The sequence below is a fragment of the Neophocaena asiaeorientalis genome, unplaced genomic scaffold, assembly GCF_003031525.2.
Source record: "Neophocaena asiaeorientalis asiaeorientalis breed wild unplaced genomic scaffold, Neophocaena_asiaeorientalis_V1.1 scaffold828, whole genome shotgun sequence".
NCBI classification, from domain to species: Eukaryota; Metazoa; Chordata; class Mammalia; order Artiodactyla; family Phocoenidae; genus Neophocaena; species Neophocaena asiaeorientalis.
The window spans coordinates 971,375-994,478 of record NW_020175443.1 but is presented as its reverse complement, the minus strand read 5'-3'; the positions used below and the strand labels follow the sequence as shown (position 1 = coordinate 994,478).

At 37.1% G+C, this 23,104-nt stretch overlaps 1 protein-coding gene across 4 annotated transcripts in view; it reads right to left on the bottom strand.

Annotated features, from left to right (window-relative positions):
- MTMR3 (myotubularin related protein 3) overlaps window positions 1-23,104 on the bottom strand; it is a 137,822-nt gene that overhangs the window by 73,611 nt on the left and 41,107 nt on the right. The window contains exon 1 of one of the 4 annotated variants that reach the window (XM_024767905.1): window positions 1,032-1,118. The exons of the other annotated variants lie outside the window; for them this stretch is intronic. The gene's annotated coding sequence lies outside the window, so the exon portion shown is untranslated. Of the gene's footprint in view, window positions 1-1,031; window positions 1,119-23,104 lie in introns of those variants that run through there. 4 annotated transcript variants of the gene reach the window in all.

The window sequence follows — 23,104 nt, the reverse complement described above, 5'->3', positions numbered from 1 at the left end:
TTTATTCTCTCATTTTGCTTAATAAGACCTATTTTTCCAATCCATTAAAAGTCTGAAACCATTCAAAGCAGGCCTGAGCAGGGCCATAAACAACAACATCCAGTCCTCCCCCACAGAAATGATAGCCTCTCTCAAGGTTTCTGCTACTACTACGTGAGAGCTCCCACAGCTTCCCCAATCCTGACTGCTATTGCTGGCACAGGAGCAGAATAGCAGATCTCCTCTGGACTGTCAACGAAGCACCTCCAACTCTACATATTCCAAATAGAAGCCATAACTGGCCTCCCTTCCCTTCCCCCACCATATCTTCTTTCTTAATATTCCATTGGGAATCTTGGTCAGCCTATGTCTTCAAGACTGGAAACCATCTGACACTCTTTCCAATAACAAAATCTGACACCATCTCCCACTGCTTTCTTTGAAATGCTCAATTTCCATCTTTCCATTCCATGCCACCAGGGCCACCACCACTGGTCTAGCAAACCGGTTCTCAAACATTTGCTGAATTCAATTTATTTAGACCTTATTACCTATGAAACAAAATAACCAGTTACAACTGAACTTAGAACTGATTCTGGTCAATTCCTCTTTGAACCTGGCATATCAATCCTGTCAACAGACATTTCCATAAAACGGCCCTGCTCAAAAAAGATATGCCCTATGGCGTATATGTCCAGAATGAACGACTTGAGGCTTCTTTAAAATTTTTCATGCATGAGCTTTTGTCACTGCTACTACCTCTGCCTGATTTACTCATACCGCCTAATCCATTTGGATAAATCCAACATATCCTTCAATACTTGGCTTGAAAACATTAATTTCACTGTGAAAACTTTCCCTTCAGAGTTCACTGTGCAGTTTCAATACAGCTCTATTTTATAACACTTACTACATGTCATTATAATTATTTACATTTCTAACTGTCTAGACCATGATTATCTATATAGGTCATTTTCCCACTCAACACTCAACATCTGAACCCAAGGGCCTTACCACTACCGCTTGACAAGAGGCATTACGATATAGCTTACTAGGTAAGAGCACAGGTTCTGCAATCAGACTGTTCTGGATGTGAATTTTGGCTCCAAACTGAGTGAAATTCCCAAAGTGATACAGTCTTCTCATCTGTAAAATGGAGATAACATTAATAGCTTTCTAATCAATGTTCAATGAATACTAATTCTGATGAGGACAAGAAACATGCTCAATAACTGTTTTCTAGATTTAAAAAACAAGCATAATTTAGGTCAATACAAGAAATTAACCAGAGCCTCCTATCACCTACCCACTGAATAAATGTTTCAAGCACACCCATTCCCATTTAAAACCTCTATATTCTAGCTCTTACCATAAATCCAACATTTCTACCTGCCTTTCTTCATACAGAATAAACCCTTGGGATTGAAAGATGTATAAGTTTCCATTATTCATTAAAAACTTTCAAAGTCCAAAATTTAAAAAAGTAATGTGATTTTGCTGAAGCAAAAATTTTAGTCGTAGGCATTTGAGGCTAACCAAGAAGAAATCACTTAACTGACTGAGCCAAGCAATGTTAATCATTATTCTCTACACATTCTCAATTCTCAGGATACTATCATAGTACTTGTCAAGATCTAAACAGACCTCTCAACAAGACCTCCCCAAAATCCGGGGCATGTGGGATCTTCCCGGACCGGGGCACGAACCAGTGTCCCCTGCATCGGCAGGCAGACTCTCAACCACTGCGCCACCAGGGAAGCCCGGACCTTCCCTCTTAATGACAAGGTCTCCCCCACATGAAAATCTTATTCTTCCCTCTAGGACATTCTGTGTCCATTCCAAATGCCTTGCCATTGCTTATGTTATTTCCTATACCCAGACTGGCCCTTTCTCCACCAACCAGATCCCTAGAGCTCCTCCAGTATTCCAAACCACTACACTTTCACTGCATTTTTGCAAGTACATATGATTTAACATTTATTCTCTTTTACTTAGGTCTACTTCTCTCCCTCCCCTAACTCTCTCACCCTCCTCCTTCCCCCTCTTTTTCCTCTCGCTCTCTCTCAAACACACAGAGGCAAGTTCCCTCAAGAGGTACTCAAAATGTTTTGATCAATGAAATTTCTCTCCTTAAGAGGTTTTTTTGAGGTATAATTTATAATATAAGTTTCAGACGTACAACATAGTGATTCACAACTTTTAAAGGTTATACTCCATTTATAATTATAAAATATTGGCTATATTCCCTGTCTTGTACAATATATCCTTGTATCTTTATTTATTACATGCTTAGTAGTTTCTCCCTCTTTGTCCCCTACCCCTAACTTGCCCCTCTCCCCACTGGTAACCACTAGTTTGTTCTCTGTATCTGTGAGTCTGTTTCTTTTTTGTTATATTCACTAGTATGTTTTATTTTTTAGATTCCACATATAAATGACATCATACAGTATTTGTCTGACATTTCACTAAGCACAATACCCTCCAAGTCTATCCATGTTGCTGCAAATGGCAAGATTTCATTCTTTTATATGGCTGAGTAGTATTCCATTGTGTATATACACATCATCCTTATCTATTCATCTATTGATGGGTGCTTAGGTTGCTTCCATATCCTGGTTACGGCAAATAATGCTGTTATGAACACTGGGGTGCATATATCTTTTCGAATTAATGTTTTCATTTTCTTCAGATATGTACCCAAGCTTAAGAGTTTTGAGATATCATAAAAGTTTTTCTCATAAGCAATTAAAGATAACTGGAAGAGAGGTTATAGGTGATAATTCTCATTACAATCATGGGAAAACTGGAGTGCTTTCTACTTTCACGTTCCAGTATTACACTAAAAATAGATAATATGTGACCAGAAAACTGTAACTATAGTTTCACTAACATGTAAAAACTTCTTGAAGCAAACAGGAACTTGATAACTGTAATAACTGATATTATAGTTAATACAGCATTCTATTAACAGAATGCTGCTTTTGTGTAAAATGAGGGTCATTTTTGTCAAGCTAGAAATACTGCTTCAAAACAAAGATATGGAATACAAAAGTGACAGCAAGAAAGAGGTGGTCTTAATCCTCTTTGATCTCTTTGAGGCCATCATATAAAAGTAGGAATTCTTGATCAAGCCACTTCTAAAGCATCCTTTTTATGTCCCATTCTTTGTGTAATAATTTTGCTTCTACCCCCAAAACTGGACTCCTCCTCTTTCCTTTTCTCAACCTTTCTTGAATTAACAAAGGTGAAATAAAGCAGTTTCTTCCAATTTGAAGCCAAGATAATTTTTCAGTCATATACATTTAATGCTTTTTGATAATTGGCAAAGAACCTGAATAGTACTGCATCCACATGAATAGTTGACTCTACAGCTTCAAAAAATATGGAAATACTCTTTGGCATGCTGCATAGGAAGAACAAGTCCAAATTATTTTTAATAATTTTTTGAGTAACAGCAAGAACAGGGAGAGAAAACAGTCAAACGAAACAAGTATAATCTCCTATTAATGAGTCAACTGTGGCCAGCTGTCAAGCTTGTTTTATTAGCAGTTAACTTTTATTGAGCATTTCCCTCTGTCAGGTACTGTTTTAAAAGTATTATGTATACTAACTCAATTAACCCCACAATAATTTTATAAAGTAGTAACCATTATTGTTACCATTTACAGTTGAAAATGGATATACAAATAAGTAACTTTCCTAAACTTATACCAGCTAAGTGGAGAAGCCAGAATTCAAACCTAGGCATTCTGGCTCCACAGTTTACATTATAAGTATCTATACCACACTGCCTCTCCATTAAATAAGTTCGCTAATACAGTAAAACTTGATGCTAACTTTACTGCTCATAAAGAGTATCCAAGTAAGGAACCCCTGTAATATTGAGCATGTTTATTTCTTACATACTTACTACATGTTCAACTATATTTTTCAGAGAACAGTATAGGTTTTATTCAATTTCATTCTCCCACAAATCTAGAGATTTTCATCAGTGTTTTATTATCCACTGTCTAAAGTACACTATTTGACACATGTTCCTTAAAATCTTTACAACATCTTCTCACTTGTCAAGATAATTCTGAACTCTAATTCTATCCTCCAAGGAGCTTACAAGTCATCTGTGAACTTAATAAGCATACTCTCCATTTGATCTCTATCACTAGTAAGAACCCTATATGGTAAGTAAACAGCCCAATCCGAACCCCGTTATAAAAAAAAAAATTTGTTCTCTCTTCTGACAGCAAACCACCAGTAACAATAAATATGACCCTCCAAATCTGTTTTGCACCATTTAGCAATAAGACATACTTTCATCCCATATGGATGAAGGTGCCACCAGGGATAATTAAAAGTTTTCCTAAAGTTAAAATATATTGGCACTTCCCTGGTGGTGCAGTGGTTAAGAATCCCCCTGCCAATGCAGGGGACACGGGTTTGAGCCCTGGTCTGGGAAGATCCCACATGCCACGGAGCAACTAAGCCTGTGCACCACAACTACTGAGCCTGTGAGCCACAGGTACTGAAGCCCGCACGCCTAGAGCCCATGCTCCACAACAAAGAAAAGCCACCACAATGAGAAGCCCGTGCACCTCAACAAAGAGTAGCCCCAATCGCTGCAACTAGAGAAAGCCCACGCGCGGAGCAATGAAGACCCAACGCAGCCGAAAATAAATTAATAAAAATTTTTTTAAAAGTTAAAAATATCAGTTGCTTGCCTCTGTTCCACAGACCTGCCTCCATAAGAATATTACTTTGTAGAACAAATTGTCTTTCAAAACTATGCAGTTTATTGTTTCATCTTTAAAGTCTTCACAAATTTTCTAGATTATTCCAAGATTTTGTTTAGCTTTATTAAGGTATAGTTGAAATATAACAAAGTACAAATTTAAGGTAGTTTTTTCAGGGTTATTTTTACTGTGGAACAAAATATATAATATTTACAATTTTAACCATTTTAAGTGTACAATCCAATGGCCTTAAGTATATCATACTGTTGTGCAATCACCACCACTACCCATTTCCAGAACTTTTTCATCATCCCAAACTTCCTTTTTAAGGCCAAACATACTTCATTGTATGTACAGTAGATCCTACATATCCTCAAGTTCCCCTCAGCATATTCAACAAACTGCAGATCAAAAATATTCAGGTGGGGCTTCCCTGGTGGCACAGTGGTTGAGAGTCTGCCTGCCGATGCAGGGGACGCGGGTTCGTGCCCCGGTCTGGGAAGATCCCACATGCCGCGGAGCAGCTGGGCCCGTGAGCCATGGCCCCTGAGTCTGCGCGTCCGGAGCCTGTGCTCCGCAACGGGAGAGGCCGCAATAGTGAGAGGCCCACGTACCGCAAAAATTAAAAAATAACAAAATAAATAAATAAAATTTAGGTGGAAAAAAATCCAGGAAGTTCCATAAAGCAAAAAAATTTGCGCCTGCCAGAAACTATACAGCATTTACATTGTATTTACATAGCATTTACATTATATATATTAGGTGTTACAAGTAATCGAGAAGCAATTTAAACCATACCGGAGGATGTGTGTATGTTATATGCAAATACTATGCCAAATACTATGCCATTTTATACAAGGGATTTCAGCATCCTTGGATTTTTGTATTCACCACAGGGTCCTGGAACCAATCCCCCATGGATACCGAGGGATGACTGTATGTACCACATTTTGTTTATACATTCATCCACTGATGTACATTTAGGTTGTTGCTACCTTTTGGCTACTGTGAATAGTGCTGCTACGAACACTGATGTACAAATCTGTTAAGAGTCCCTGATTTCACTTCTTTTGGCTAGATACCCAAGGAATGGAATTGTTGAATCACATGGTAATTCTATGTTTAATTTTTTAAGGAACCACCACATTGTTTTCCACAGCAGCTGTACCATTTTACATTCCTATCAGCAATACACCAGGATTCTAATTTCTCCATATCCTCATCAACACTGTTCCACTTTTTGACAATAGCCATCCTAATGGGTGTGAAGTGGTATCCCGTGGTTTTGACTTGCAGTCCCCTAATGATCAGTGATACTAATCCTCTTTTCACGTGCTTACTGGCCATCCGTATAACTTATTTGAAGAAATGTCTATTCAAGTCCTTTGCCCATTTTTAGTTGGGTTGTTTTTTTGGTGTTGCATTGTGGTTCTTTATATATTCTAGATATTAATCCTTTATCAGACATGACTTGCAAATATTTTCCGTCATTCTTTGGGCTGCCTTTCACTCTCTTGATGGTGTATTCTATTTCTTTCTTCTATTGCCTGTGTTTTTGATGTCATATCCAAGAAATCAGTGCCAAATGCAACGTCATGAAATTTTTCCCCTACATTTTCTTCTAAGAGTGTTATAGTTTTAGCTCTTAGGTCTCTGATCCTCAATTACCCAGATAATTTTAAAGCACAAATAATCATGTTTTCAAATCCATAAAACTTTTTTCAAGTTTAAGTATTAGCTGAGACTTAATAGAATCTATATGCTATAGAAATAGTCACAGATATACAAGATGTGAATTTACACCCTGTTTACAATTTTTAAACAACTGGAAATAGGTAAACTGATATACCCATACAATGGAATATTATGCCCTTCTAAGCATAGGAGTTGGGTGAATAACCCAGGTTAACCAAGTCATAGCCTATTCCCTGAACCACATGAACCAAGGGGGAACCAATGAGAATCCTTCTCTTCTACTAGACTCAGTCCCCTCACTGTGTACCAAGTCACCCTGGGCCTACCACAGCAAGTTCACAGGGTCCCTACAGGACTGTTTTTAGTTTTTAAGGGAAATGGCAATAACTGACATCTAGTGGACAACACAAACGACTATCTGAAGTCATTTATAATTTCAACATTAACTCACAAAACATTCCTTTCAGTGACATTTCTTTAAGCAGCAGGAGTTTTAGCAGCTGCTATGATAAAAAGCAAGCACCATGTAACAATCAGTGTGGAACAGGAAATAGAGGTGTAATGTCTGATCTAAGGCTTGAGAATCTGTGCAGTATCTAACATGCATATATATGGAAATTAAAATGTTCTCTTTCAAATTGCATGTATCAACTTTTCAAATAATTAAATTGTTAGGAAATAAATACTTAGGATGTTTGGCCCTAACCACTTTATAAATGGAACTGTTATTTTTTTGGCCTCTGAGCACCATGGAAAATATTACTGAGACACTTAGAAGAGACTCTGGACTGTGCGGCTATGAACCAGGAGAAACCTGAGAGGATCCCACACCAATGCCCAGAGAGATGCAAAGCTAGAATACTTGAGACACTCTACCCCCACTTCCAGTCCTCAAAATCCCCAAGCTGCCTGCCACAGTTCTTCAATTATGTGAGCCACTCCAGTGTTCTGCCAATAAAGCCACCCCTTCTCTTGTTGTTTATTTAAGCTCTAATTCAGTTTCTATCACCAGCAACCCAGAGTCCTGATAACAAAATCATGTGATTCAAACATTCAGCCTTATTTCCTTAGTAAAATCATAATTGAATAACGTATATCAGAGTTTTCTTTTTTTACATAGTTAGGGCATTACTTTAACTCAAATATAAATCATTCTGTTTACTGTTTCTTGTATCAACTGAACAAAGGATACTATTAGACACTGCATGCTAAAATTTAGTTTTAAAGTTTTATAGATTTCTTGACAAAAATACTCATTTGAATTAATTTTCCACATGATAATGTAAACCATACCATGTTTTTTCTTTCACACTAACATTAGAAATTTAAAAATTTCTAGGTAATCAAACTATTATACTCAAATTACAGCTTTAAAGAATAAGTAAAACATTCAGTTTATGAATATTAAAAGTCAAATATTTTCTTAAATAATAATTAATTCATTTCCAGAAATAAATTAATGTAGAGCTTATATTTACTTTATGGTGAGATCTGCTTTTAATATAAATCAAAGACAGCAGTGATTTCAGCAATGAGGACAATTTACACTTCATTCATTGTAACTGAGATAAAAGTAAATATTTCAAAAGTGAGAGAAGCTTAAATCAGAACTATACCAATTAAAAATGGCAATTACAAAAAAAAACCAAACAGCAATTACAGCTAATTTTTATGTTCTGTGATAAAGCACTTATATAGACCTACTGCAAATAAAGTTTTATCAGAAAGAAAAATAATCAGCTGACTAACATTCAACAGTTCTACTACTAATGGAGTATTCTGCCTTTGTCACACTAGCCAAAAATCCTAACAATGAACTTGCTCCTCAATGAACGTCACTTTACTACCACCACCTAAAGAAAACAATCTACCATCTTGTTTCCCCAGAATAACTTGCTAAAACTGAAGACAGACTGAGCTGTACTGTCCCAGCAGCCCCCAAATTAAAAAATCCAACTACAAGAGAATTCCCTGGTGGTCCAGTGGTTAGGACTCAGCACTTTCGCTGTGGTGGCCTGGGATCAATCCCTGGTTGGGGAACTAAGATCCCTCAAGCCACTCGGCTCAGCCAAAAAAAAATATCCAACTAAATACTGTTAGAAACACACAACTGAAAATTTAAGGAAACAAAAAAATTGGAAAACAGATTATGAAGAAACATGTCAAGCAAGTATTAACAAAGGAAAAACTGGTTTGGCTATACTTATACAAAAAAAGGACTTTAAGGCAAGAAGCATTACTAGAAATAGAACCTTTCATAATGATAAAATGTTCAAATTAGGAAAACAATGCTGCTGTATTATATAAACCTAATAACATGACGTAGAAATATATAAAAACAAAGGATTACAAAGATTTAGCAAGACTGTAAGTTAGAAAAAAATTTAGAGAAAAGAGAATGTATGTATAACAGCATCAAAAACTATCAAGCACCCAGGACTAAATTCAATGAAGATAGATTATGAGGAGGTACTGAAAGACAGTAAAGACCACCACAATAAATTACAAAGTCTGTAAATTATCAGTTCTCTCAATTTGAACTGATAATACAATACAATCCCAATCAAAATATTAGCAGGTGTTTTTCTTTTCTTTTCTTATGAAGGAGATGATAAAATGATTCTGAAATCATGAAAGTTCAAGAATAGCTAAAATGCCCTTCAAAGGGAGAGAGGAATCAAGATGTGAAGATTCAGTAAGACAGATATGAAGATTAGACCATACTAGCTAAAGATGGTGTGGCACTGTCGCAGGGAGAGACCAATGGAACAGAACAGGCAGCCAAGAAACATATCTACATATAATGGACACCTGATTTATGAAAAGAGATAATATGGAACAGTAGGGGAAGGACTGGCCTTTCAATAAAGTATGCTGGGACAACTGATATCCACATGGAAAAAAATGAAACTGGCCCCTATTTCATACACTATAAGCAACATCAAGTGAGTTACTGACATAACTGTGAAAGGCAAAAGTATAAAGCTTTCAAAAAATGTTTAAGAAAATATTTTCATGATCTCTAGGTATGGAAAGACTTTTAAAATAAGACAAAAAGTAACCATAGGGTTTCCCTGGTGGCGCAGTGGTTGAGAGTCCGCCTGCCAATGCAGGGGACACGGGTTCGTGCCCCGGTCTGGGAAGATCCCACATGCCGCGGAGCAGCTAGGCCTGTGAGCCATGGCCACTGAGCCTGCGTGTTCGGAGCCTGTGCTCCGCAATGGGTAAAAAAAAAAAAAAAAAAAAAAAAAAAAAAAAAGTAACCATAAAGTAAAAAAAGTAAATTTGACTACACTAAAGTTAAGAATTTCTATTAGATCATAAAGACAGTGAAAACAAAGGCAAATAAATGGACAAAAGTATTTGCCCAAACTTAACCAACAAGGTATCCAGAATATACAAAGAACTACAAATTAGTATTTTTTTAAAATAAGACAAATAATCCACTAGAAAAATGGATGAAAGACTTGAATAAGCAACTGCAGAGGAAATCCAAATTGCCAATAATCATAGGCAAAGATGCTCAAAAACAATCATCAGGGAAATTAAAATTAGAACCACAAGATACTATTAACCACCTCCCAGGTTTTGAAAACTGAAAACACTGACAATATCAAGTGTAGATGAGGATATGGAACAAGAACTCTCATTCATTACTAATGGAAATATGAATTGATAAACCACTTAGAAAACAACATGGCATTCAAGTCGAAGATATGCATACCCTGTGGCCTGGAAACTGTGCTCCTAGGAATAAACCCTAGAATGCAGATACTGCACCAAAAGAAATGTTTAAGAATATTCACAGCAGCATTGTTCATAGTAGTCCAAACCTAGAAACAACCCACTTGTCCAGCAACAATAAAATGGATAGTTTGTAGCATATCCGTACAATATACCAGCAATAAAAATGAACTAGATCAACACACAACACATAGGAATGTGCAAGAGAAGCAAGATAGAAAATACAGTATGATTCCATTCAAAGACAGGCAAAACTATTGTTTACGAATGTACACGTGGGTAACAATACAAATAAAAGCCATACAGTGAATACCATAAAGGCCAGGAGAGTGGTTACTTATTTCTAAGAAGGAAGGAAAGGATAAGCATTGGAAGGAACAGAGACGTGGACAGCCTTTTGGGGTGCTGGTATTCTATTTCTTAACTTGGATAGTAGTGACATGAGTGTTCACTTTATAATCACTCATTACACTGTACAATTACATCTCATGCACTTTGTCATACTTCAATACAAGAAGTGTTCCAAAAAATCAATAAAAAAAATTTCAATGGGCTAAAGATTTTAATAGAAATCCCACAAAAGATATATAAATGGCCAATAAACACATTAAAAAATGTGCATTGTCAGTCATCAGCAAAAAGCAAGTGAAAACACCACAATAAGATAACCTTTCACACCCAGTAAGTAACTAAGGAGACTGACAAGAACAAATGCTGGCTAAGATGTTGAGTAACTGGAACTCATACATGGCTCACGGAAATGTAAACTGGCATTACCACTTTGGAGGACAGTTTGGCAATTGCTTATTAAGTTAAACGTACATCTATCCTATGGCCCAAAAATTTCACTCCTTGGTATTAACCCAAGAGAAGGGAAAACACATGATCACAAAAAGACTTGGACACAGATATTCACAGCAACTGTACTCATAATAGCCCCAAACTGGAAAGAACTCATAATGTTCAGTAACAGGTCATCAGATAAACTGTAGTGTTTTTCTACAATGGAATACTACTCAGCAATAAATGAACTACTGATATTCACAGCAACATGGAGGAATCTCAAAAGTATTATGTTGACTCAAAGCAGCAAGTTAAAAAAGAATACTACACGATTCCATTTAAATGAAATTCAAATACAGATAAAACTAATCTGTAGTGACAGAAACAAGAACAGTAGTTTGGGCAGAAGGAGACAGGGAAATAACCAGAAAGGGGCAAGAGAAAACTTTCTAATGCGATGTATAAGTTCTATATCAGGATTGAGGCAGTGGCTTCACAGCTATAAATACATACTGAAACAAACCGCACATTTCCATCTGTGTATTTCACTAAATAAATTCTAGTTTAACTTAAAAAAATCCTAAAATAGTATCCTAAAGCAGAGTCTCTAAACCCCATCCAAAAGTAGTATACTGTCTTCAGAAAAGGTTGTACAATGAGATCATATGCATCACTCTCCCAATATCACCAGACTCTCTCTTTCTGAGGGTACGCATGTGAACTCCTGATCACCCCTATAACCAAAAAGCATATATTTACAGGTGACTAGTGTTTTGGGTAAAGTCCAAGGTTCTTCTAAGGTACTAAAATTTGCATGAAGTAAGCTAGTCTCCAAGGAGATCAAGTTCTTGACATGATCGAAGAACTACAACCTTGCAGCCTGTGGAACAAAAACCACATTCACAAAAAGATAGACAAGACGAAACGGCAGAGGGCTATGTACCAGACGAAAGAACAAGATAAAACCCCAGAAAAACAACTAAATGAAGTAGAGATAGGCAACCTTCCAGAAAAAGAATTCAGAATAATGATAGTGAAGATGATCCAGGACCCTGGAAAATGAAAGGAGGCAAAGACTGAGAAGATGCAAGAAATATTTAACAAAGACATAGAAGAACTAAAGAACACCTAGAAAAATTAAAGAACAAACAAACAGAGATGAACAATACAGTAAATGAAATGAAAAATACACTACAAGGAATCAATAGCAGATAACTGAGGCAGAAAAACGGGTAAGTGACCTGGAAGACAGAATGGTAGAATTCACTGCCGTGGAACAGAATAAAGATAAAAGAATGAAAAGAAATGAAGACATCCTAAGAGACCTCTGGGACAACATTAAATGCAACAACATTCGCATTATAGGGGTCCCAGAAGGAGAAAAGAGAGAGAGGACGCAGGAAAATACTTGAAGAGATTATAGTCGACAACTTCCCTAACATGGGAAAGGAAATAGCCACCCAAGTTCAGGAAGCACAGAGAGTCCCAAGCAAGATAAACCCAAGGTGAAACACGCAGAGACACAAAATAATCAAATTGACAAAAATTAAAGACAAAAAAAATTATTGAAAGCAACAAGGGAAAAACAACAAGTAACATACAAGGGAACTCCCATAAGGTTAACAGCAGATTTCTCAGCAGAAACTCTACAAGCCAGAAGGGAATGGCATGATATATTTAAAGTGATGAAAAGGGAAGAACCTACAACCAAGATTACTCTACCCGGCAAGGATCTCATTCAGATTCAATGGAGAAATCAAAAGCTTTACAGACAAGCAAAAGCTAAGAGAATTCAGCACCACCAAACCAGCTCTACAACAAATGCTAAAGGAACTTCTCTAAGTGGGAAACACAAGACAAGAAAAGGACCTACAAAAACAAACCCATAACAATTAAGAAAATGGTAACAGGAACATACATATCAATAATTACCTTAAATGTAAATGGATTAAATGCTCCAACCAAAAGACACAGGCTCGCTGAATGGATACAAAAACAAGACCCATATATATGCTGTCTACAAGAGACCCACTTCAGACCTAGGGACACATACAGACTGAAAGTGAGGGGATGGAAAAAGATATTCTATGCAAATGGAAATGAATAGAAAGCTGGAGTAACAATACTCATATAAGATAAAACAGACTTTAAAATAATGTTATAAGAGACAAGGAAGGGCACTACATAATGAACAAGGGATCAATCCAAGAAGAAGATATAACAACTACAAATATATATGCACCCAACATAGGAGCACCTCAATACATAAGGCAACTACTAACAGCTATAAAAGAGGAAATCGACAGTAACACAATAATAGTGGGGGACTTTAACACCTCACTTACATCAATGGACAGATCATCCAGACACAAATGAAATAAGGAAATAAAAGCTTTAAATGATACAACAGACCAGACAGATTTAATTGATATTTATAGGACATTCCATCCAAAAACAGCAGATTACACTTTCTTCTCAAGTGCGCTTGGAACATTCTCCAGGATAGATCACATCTTGGGTCACAAATCAAGCCTTGGTAAATTTAAGAAAACTGAAATCATATCAACCATCTTTTCTGACCACAATGCTATGAGATTAGAAACCAATTACAGGGAAAAATACATAAAAAACACAAACACATTGAAGATAAACAATACATTTCTAAATAACCAAGAGATCACTGAAGAAATCAAAGAGGAAATCAAAAATTACCTAGAGACAAATTACAATGAAAACACAATGATCAAAACCTATGGGATGGGGCTTCCCTGGTGGCACAGTGGTTAAGAATCTGCCTGCCAATGCAAGGGACACGGTTTTCAGCCCTGGTCTGGGAAGATCCCACATGCCGCAGAGCAAATAAGCCCATGAGCCACAACTACTGAGCCTGCGCATCTGGACCCCGTGCTACGCAACGGGAGAGTCCGCGACAGTGAGAGGCCCGCGCACCGCGATGAAGAGTGGCCCCCGCTCACTGCAACTGGAGAAAGCCCTCGCAAAGAAATGAAGACCCAAAACAGCCAAAAATAAATTAATTTAAAACAAAACCAGGGCTTTCCTGGTGGCGCAGTGGTTGAGAGTCCACCTGCCGATGCACGGGACACAGGTTCGTGCGCCGGTCCGGGAAGATCCCACGTGCCGCGGAGCGCCTGGGCTATGTTCTTGGATTGGAAGAATCAATATTGTGAAAATGACTATACTACCCAAAGCAATCTACAGATTCAATGCAATCCCTATCAAATTACCAATGGCATTTTTTACAAAACTACAACAAAAAAATCTTAAAATCTGTATGGAGACACAAAAGACCCCGAATAACCAAAGCAGTCTTGAGGGAAAAAACCAAGCTGGAGGAATCAGACTCCCTAACTTCAGACTATACTACAAAGCTACAGTAATCAAGACAACATGGTACTGGCACAAAAACAGAAATATAGATCAATGGAACAGTACAGAAAGCCCAGAGGTAAACCCACGCACCTCTGATCAACTGATCTACGACAAAGGAGGCAAGGATATACAATGGAGAAAAGATAGTCTCTTCAATAAATGGTGATGGGAAATCATGTAAAAAAATGAAATTAGAACACTCCCTAACACCATAAACAAAAATAAACTCAAAATGGATTAGAGACCTAAATTTAAGAGTGGACACTATAAAACTCTTAGAGCAAAACATAGGAAGAACACTCTGACATAAATCACAGCAAGATCTTTTTTGGTCCACCTCTTAGAGTAATGGAAAGAAAAACAAAAATAAACAAATGGGACCTAATGAAACTTAAAAGCTTTTGCACAGCAAAGGAAACTACAAACAAGACGAAAAGACAACCCTCAGAGTGGGAGAAAATATTTGCAAACGAATCAACAAAGGATTAATCTCCAAAATATATAAACAGTTCATGCAGCTCAATATTAAAAAAACAAACAACCCAATCAAACAATGGGCAGAAGACCTAAAGAGACATTTCTCCAAAGAAGACATACAGATGGCCAAGAAGCACATGAAAAGCTGCTCAACATCACTAATTATTAGAGAAATGCAAATCAAAACTACAGTGAGGTATCACCTCACACCAGTTAGAATGGGCATCATCAGAAAATCTACAAACAACAAATGCTGGAGAGGGTGTGGAGAAAAGGGAACCCTCTTGCACTGTTAGTGGGAATGTAAATTGATACAGCCATTATGCAGGACAGTATGGAGGTTCCTTAAAAAACTAAAAATAGAACTACCATATGACCCAGCAATCCCACTACTGGGCATATACCCTGAGAAAACCATAATTCAAAAAAAGTCATGTACCACAATGTTCACTGCAGCTCTATTTACAATAGCCAGGACATAGAAGCCACCTAAGTGTCCATCGACAGATGAATGGATAAAGAAGATGTGGCACATATATACAATGGAATATTACTCAGCCATAAAATCGAACGAAATTGAGTCATTTGTAGAGACCTGGATGGACCTAGAGACTGCCATACATAGTGAAGTAAATCAGAAAGAGAAAAACAAATATCCTATATTAACGCATATATGTGGAATCTAGAAAAATGGTACAGATGAACCTGTTTGCAAGGCAGAAATAGAAAGACAGAGAGAACGAACGTATGGACACCAAGGGGGGAAGTGGCGGGGGGAGGGGGGCTGGTGTGATGAATTGGGAGATTGGGATTGATATATATACACTAATATATATAAAATGGATAACTAATAGGAACCTGCTGTATAAAAAAATAAATAAAATTCAAAAAAAAAGTTCATGACATGATCAAAGGCATGTGGTATATGATGGCTTCAGTCAGTTACCTTGCACCTTTTGTCAAAGTAATTGTTTAACCACTCACTAGCCTACTGGCAACAAGGAACAATAAAAGAAAAAAAAAAGAAACGTTGGATCTTTGAGAATGTTCCAATTTCCTACTTGGAAGAAAACGGGGGTTCTAGTTTCAACTCCCATCAAATTTTTCACCTATTAAAATACAATATTATTATCAATAGTACAGCATCATCTGAAAGTCCACATCAACTGTTATTCTTCTGTATAAAATAGCCAAGTAATACCACCACACACATAATCATCCCAGAATAATGTCTAACTTGAAACCTTCAAGTAATTTCATTAAAAAACTGTATCTTTGGATTTTAAGGCTCGATTTAGCTCATTAGGAAAAGCACCATATGGCTTTTGCTAAAAGTAGTTTTAGTTAACCTCAATTAGCATACCTGAAATGGTTTATAAGGTTATCTCAAGAGTAAGATAAGCACATGACTTCAAGTCACAACTCAGAACCATCTATTTCAAGTCTCTCTCTATACGATCTCAATGTCTGAATAAACTCTCAGCTCCAATAAAGTCCCTTTCCCATCTTTCAGATGCATAGTCTTTTGTGTTTTTTATTTTATTTAAACCTGTAATAAAAATTTGAGTTGTAACACTCCTGAACCAGATCTTACATTAGAAAATAAAACTAATGTAAACCAGTTCAAGATATTCTAGATTCTACTGATAGTACAGACATGTTTTCTTCGAATGAAGATAGTAAAACATACAATTATGCCTCAAAATTAGGAAATGTACAGTTTTTCTAAGTCATCTGTTGAAGAACTGAACACGTTAGCCAGGACAGGGCCAGCTTCATGGGTGTGCAACCTGTGCAGTCACATGGGACTCCACACTTGGTTTAATGCTCTGTTGTAGCCATTCTGAAAGTCTTAATTTTTGAAAAAGAGACCCTGCCAACTACATACCCAGTCCTGTGCTAGGATTCTATGGGAAAAGCAGAAAGAATTTACAAACACCAGTACTCTAGTGACCAAGAAAAATTTACTTGTGAGCTCACTAATCAATAAAAATCATTTTTTCTCATTATGACCAGAAGTGTATATATGGTTCCAAATCAGACCCTCAGATTTCAAAACGTCTGTACCTACTGAAGCATCATAACTAAAAAAAACAGGCTTTGGGAAGTTTATCCCATCATTCAATGATTTTAGATCCTTTTATATTATGAAATGCATTTTGATGTGTACCTCATTGGGACCCCAAAATTATATGTCGTGCTATTAGTCACCAAACTTTATATTCTAAAAACTAGTATTAAAAAAAAAAGGTCTTCAAAGTTTTTTTTTTTCTTCAAAGTTTTAAGAAAGAAAAGGTAAACAAGCACAAAAAGAAGAGAGCAAGCAGCTCCTGAGCCTAAAGACTGCTGTGATCAAAGGTAAACAGTGTGTGGTTAAGAAAGAAGTCTCCAGAAAAGGATATCTTGGCATTCAGTAGGCACTCAAACATCTAATTTTTATAACCATTTAAAGTATCAGCATTCTCCTCAGAAATAAAAAGATTCAGCCCTGCTGATAAGGGTATTAAAAGTCCCAAGTCCAAATGAGTTAGAAAATACAGTGAAGCTGAAAAATTAGCAGAAATGACTAGAAGGGTAACATAGAGAATAAGAAGTTATATAATAAGGAAGTTTAATCCTTACTTAAGATACTTATCAAGAAGTATCTTAAGTTTTTTTCAGCTGTAGAAGCAGATGCTTGACAAAGCATTCTGGAAAAGGGGCAAAACATAAGCCTTTAAAATCCAAAAAATCAAATCATCCAGGATGTCTTTTAGCCAAGTCAGTTATATCAAAAAATAAGCATTTAAAAACTCAAATGGAAAGGATGAAGGGGGTTATTTTTTATATGTTACAATTTTATATTCTATTTAAAGAAATTAACTCAAAAAACTGAAGAGAAGCAAGTTTTGGAGAATATGGGAAAATACAGAGAATTTACCAAGGCAAATAAATGACTATTAAATTGAAAACTTGGTGTCACTAAATAATGTTCCACTACAATTATTCAATAGTATTGGGTTGGCCAAAAAGTTCATTCAGGTTTTTCCATAACATCTTATGGAAAAACCCAAACCAATTTTTTAGCCAACCCAATAACATTCAAGCCACTGACATTTTCTGAGATGTTAAAGCAACAAATCCATTCACTTTAAAGCTGAACATTTATTAAATATCCTCAAGCCAGGCACTGCTTTCTACCCACTTTTTACTTCAGCACTGAGACAATCTAATGTAATGGGAGAAAGTCAGGAAATCAGGTTTTTCCATTAAACTCCCAGGCTCACCATCCTCAGGGCTGGCATCCAGTACAGGAAAAAACTTCAGGGTAGGAAGGAAGTCTACTTGCCCTGCATCACTGGGCTGTAAGCTTGTGTTGTTATGGGCACCAGCACAATAGAGCAAATGCAAGAGCAAGGAAGCAAAAAGCTGACCGGATTAGAGAATTTGGTCCATGTGATCGGTGTATTAACGAGACTACAACTACCTAAAAGTTCCGAAGCATACCCAAATTATCTGATTTTCAAAGAAAATTTATTAGCGTATTAAGGTCAGTACTATAACAAAACCATAGAAGAGGGCTTCCCTGGTGGCACAGTGGTTGGGAGTCCGCCTGCCGATACAGCGGACGTGGGTTCGTGCCCCGGTCCGGGAGGATCCCACATGCCGCGGAGCGGCTGGGCCCGTGGGCCATGGCCGCTGCGCCTGCGCGTCCCGTCTGGAGCCTGTGCTCCGTGGCGGGAGAGGCCACAGCAGTGAGAGGCCCGCGAACCGCAAAAAAAAAAAACAAAAAAACCATAGAAGAATCTTTTATTCTTAAATCTAATTTTGTTCCAAATTGTAATTGTAGACTATAGAATAGGAAGAGATGCAAACCAATCAAAGGAGTTTCAGAGTGGACAGGTGGTTTTGTCTACTGCTTCTAAACTTCTCCCTGGAAAGGGTACAGGGGAGAAAGGATTATCAACCAGACAGTAAACCTAATCGGAAAGGCAAATTCTTTCGTAAAAGTCCATATTTAATACTAAATCTCCTGCTTTCCTTCCTTTGTTCTACTCCCTACAACAGCCTGTGGCAAAGTGAAGGAATATGATTTCCACTTTTACTGTATAATATCTCTTCAGTGTCTCCTGTTTTAAACAAAGCCTCCAGGGGGAATGTTAATGTTTACGAATTAAAAACAGGGACTTCCCTGGTGGCGCAGTGGTGAAGAATCCACCTGCCATTGCAGGCAACACAGGTTTGAGCCCTGGTCCGCGAAGATCCCACATGCCGCGAGCAACTAAGCCCATGCACCACAACTACTGAGCCTGTGCTCTAGAGACCACGAGCCACAACTACTGAAGCCACCGCAACAAGAAGCCCGCACACCGCACCGAAGAGTAGCACCACTCGCCACAACTAGAGAAAGCCTGCACACAGCAACAAAGACCCAACACAACCATAAATAAATAAACAAATAAATAGAATTTAAAACATACACTAGCATTACAGTGTTAGTTTTTAGGCATTCTTGCACAGATTTAGAGTCAGCCTGACCTTGCCTCAAAACCTAATTCAGGCAGTTACTAGTTCTGTAATCTTCAACAGGTCACTCTTCATTAACGAAGCTTCTGATGGCAACAATGTATCAGAGTATTAAGGATTAAATGATCTAATATACAGAAGCAATTAGAAGTGTACCTGGCACTTAGTAATCACATACATGGTAGCTTTATCACTAATGCCCTGATATGTATCAATAACTAGTTACACCACACACTCTGGTTATCGTTCCTGAGCTCTCAAAAAAATTTAATTACCTCCCCTGACCAAACTCATGAATTACTGGAGAATAAATTAACATACATAAAAAACTCTTAAAAGGTCTTCAATACAGAAGTATCCATTACGCAGTTCACAAGAGAACCACAGTTAAAATACTGCATACAGAGCTCTTTTTTAAAAAAATATTTATTTTAGTATTTATTTATTTGGCTGCTCCAGGTCTTAGTTGCAGCACGAGGGATCTTCATTGCCACGTGCGGGATCTTTTACTTGTGGGATCTAGTTCCCTGGCCAGGCATCGAATCCAGGCCCCCTGCATGGGGAGCGCGGAGGCTTAGCCACTGGACCACCAGGTAAGTCCCCAGAGCTCTGTTTTAACACTATAATAGGATAATATAGGCTTAGTAAAACTAGTCTAAAGGGATATTTTATTATTTTGTTAAACAAAACCAAACTATGAATAAACACCATTATCTTCATATTTAAGAGCTAGTATTTACTGAACTATGTGTCAATGTACTTTTCATACATTATCCCATTTAATCTTCATAGGTTGCTCATCCCTATTTCAGAGAGAGTACTCCAAGTCTCCCAAAGATTAAGTAATTTGCCCAAGGTCAAAGAGCTAGTACATTTCTAGATTCTAAAATACCAGAGTAGACACCTCACCATGATGTGAATGATCACCCGAACTGAGTTTTCCCCTAAAACAATGATAGGATTTTTCAAATTCTACCAATATAACAATGTATAATAAAATACTGAAACTTAGGTACTAAGGAAAAAATTATATTATAAATTTTAACATGCAAATAAAACAAGAGAAAATTCCAGACGTTACATGTATAAAAGAAAAATTATCCAGACTATCCAAACAGGGCATGAGGGAAACCACCACCTTCTTCAAGTACTCCAACACGGACAGTTGCTCAGTTGGTCAGATGTATGCCAAGACCTATAGTGTCCAGAGCTTAATTTTCACAAGCAAATTTACTCACTTCCATAAATCTTATACACAACAGAAATGTCTTTATCCACAAATCAACTGCCCTAAAAGTGTGTACTATTATATAAAGAGAACAAGGAGGAGAATAAATGTGGCTCAGACAAGCATAAGTACATCACCTCTGTGGGAGGTGGTGATAAGGAAAAACAAAAAATGCTCTGTTGGGTTTATAGTATCATCTTTGATACTTTATGGTATGAATGTGCAATGGACATTGACAGACTAAAGTCTGATTAGCACCTCTCGGTTCAAAAATTATGTGAAGATACTGGAATACAGTATACCTGGTGACAACAACACAATGAAATACAAGCGGAAGTCAGCAAGATGTATTTTAATTCTCAAATGTCAAAATGTCTTGACCAACAGCAAAACAAACAACAACTGCATTTCGTTATAAGACACTTAAAAATATACTGGGCTTCCCTGGTGGCGCAGTGGTTGAGAGTCCGCCTTCCGATGCAGGTTACTAAAAATTCTGATGATATAGGAACCTGAGGAAACGTGAATATTTTGCCAACTAAGAGGTGTATCCAAGAACTCAGATATAAAATTATCCTCAAAATTAAACTATAAGAACCCATAAAGGATTGCTCTGTGGTTATACAAGAGAATGTTCCTCACCCTATTCTTAAGAAATAAACTCTAAAGACACAAAGGGGCACAGTGCCTCCAGCTTACCCTCAAATGGTTAAAAAAAAAGGAGAATTATAAAGCATATGAAACAAAATATAAACAATTGGTGAAGGGCACTGGTAAATTCCTTATATTACTTCTGTAGATTTTATTAAATTTGAAATAATATCAAAGCAAAAAATTTGTTAAATCTGACATAAATATGACAGATTAATATTGTTAAATTAGTCTGTAAGTACATGAACATTCATCATTCTTTATTTTCCTTATTATAAAAAAAATCAAAATGAAAAAGGAGATTGTAAAATATATTGTCCATGAGGAAGGCTGCATAAGACTACCTTAGAATGATACTATTAATCATCTGAATCATACAATTCACCTTGCTTACTTCCATGCCTTCCAAGCAATCTCTGATTATAACTTTACTAATAGGCTAGGTATGCCACTCCGGTGTTCTATTAAATTCACAACCAAAAAACGGAACATTTTAAAAAGAACTGTTACCATGGAACTAAACACAAAAGCAAAGGCACTATAGTAACAGAAGTCAAAATTGTGATTATCTCTTTAGGGTACGTATTGACTGGGAAAGGGTGGGAGGAGTCTTAATGGAGGAGAGCTGTAAATGTTCATCTTAATCTAGGTATAGTTACATAGGTTAAAAAGTTGTCAAACTTTAAGGTTACTACACTTTATTATATGTATATCATATCTCAATTTTTTTTAAATTAAAACAGGAAGTGCTTTCAGAGAACAGAGAAGTTCTCAGTTTAAATACAAACCTACAATGCAACAGACTGACATATATTGAATCGGCATTCAGATTTATTAACCAGTCCCTGTAATCTTGGTTAACATGAGTGGAGCTCTGAGATGGGTATTTTTTAAAAGAATAACCACTGCAGAACTTTAAGCAGAAGGTGTGCAATGAGATCAAGGCACAAGCAAGGAAGAAAGAAGAGCTGGCTGTCAGGAGTCCCCACCAAATAACATGAAATCTTGATGAATCTGTAACATTAACTGTGTTACAAAAAGGCTAGAAATCAGGTTAGACATCCTCCCCTCTACTAACTTAGTCTGCTTAAAAAAATAAACTTGGAGGTTTTCTTCCCCTTTTGGGGGGACTATGGGAATAAAAATTATTTTTTTTAATATAGCTTTGGCAAAAACTAAAACACTATCACTCTGGATGTTGTCCTTTATCAAAACAAGGTCTGCATGTACAAGACAATATAAACCAAAATCAATGTATGTAATGGTAAAGAGTACCATGAAACTAACATTTAAGAGGCAAGTATGGAAACAGATAGGGGTAGATCAGCTACTGCTATCTTCCTTCCACTGGGCTATATCTCATTTCAGAGATTCGAGTACTGTTAACCTTGTTGTGTCAGTGTTTCCACTACAGAATTTAAAACAAAATTTTTTTCTAATTAAACAGTGAAGGAAAGTTCCCAAGTCGCTATTTGGAAACCACTCAACTCTAATTCAAAATTTTTTAGCCAACAACTCAATTTTTTAAGTTCCTTTTCTTAATAACAAACTGAATATAATCATAAGCTCAGAAGTCCACATAAAAGGTCTGGGAGGGGTTCCCTGGTGGCGCAGTGGTTGGGAGTCCGCCTGCCGATGCAGGGGACGCGGGTTCGTGCCTTGGTCCACGAAGATCCAAACTGCCGCGGAGCAGCTGGGCCCGTGAGCCGTGGCCGCTGAGCCTGCGGTTCCAGAGCCTGTGCTCCGCAGCAGGAGAGGCCACAACAGTGAGAGGCCCGCGTACCACAAAAAAAAAAAAAAAAAAAAAGTCTGGGAATGACCATTTATATTAAATTCTATAAAACTAATCTATGGTAAAAGGAAGATCAGATTGCAATAATCTGAAAGGAATTGAGCATATTCTTTTAAAAACCTCCTATAAGCC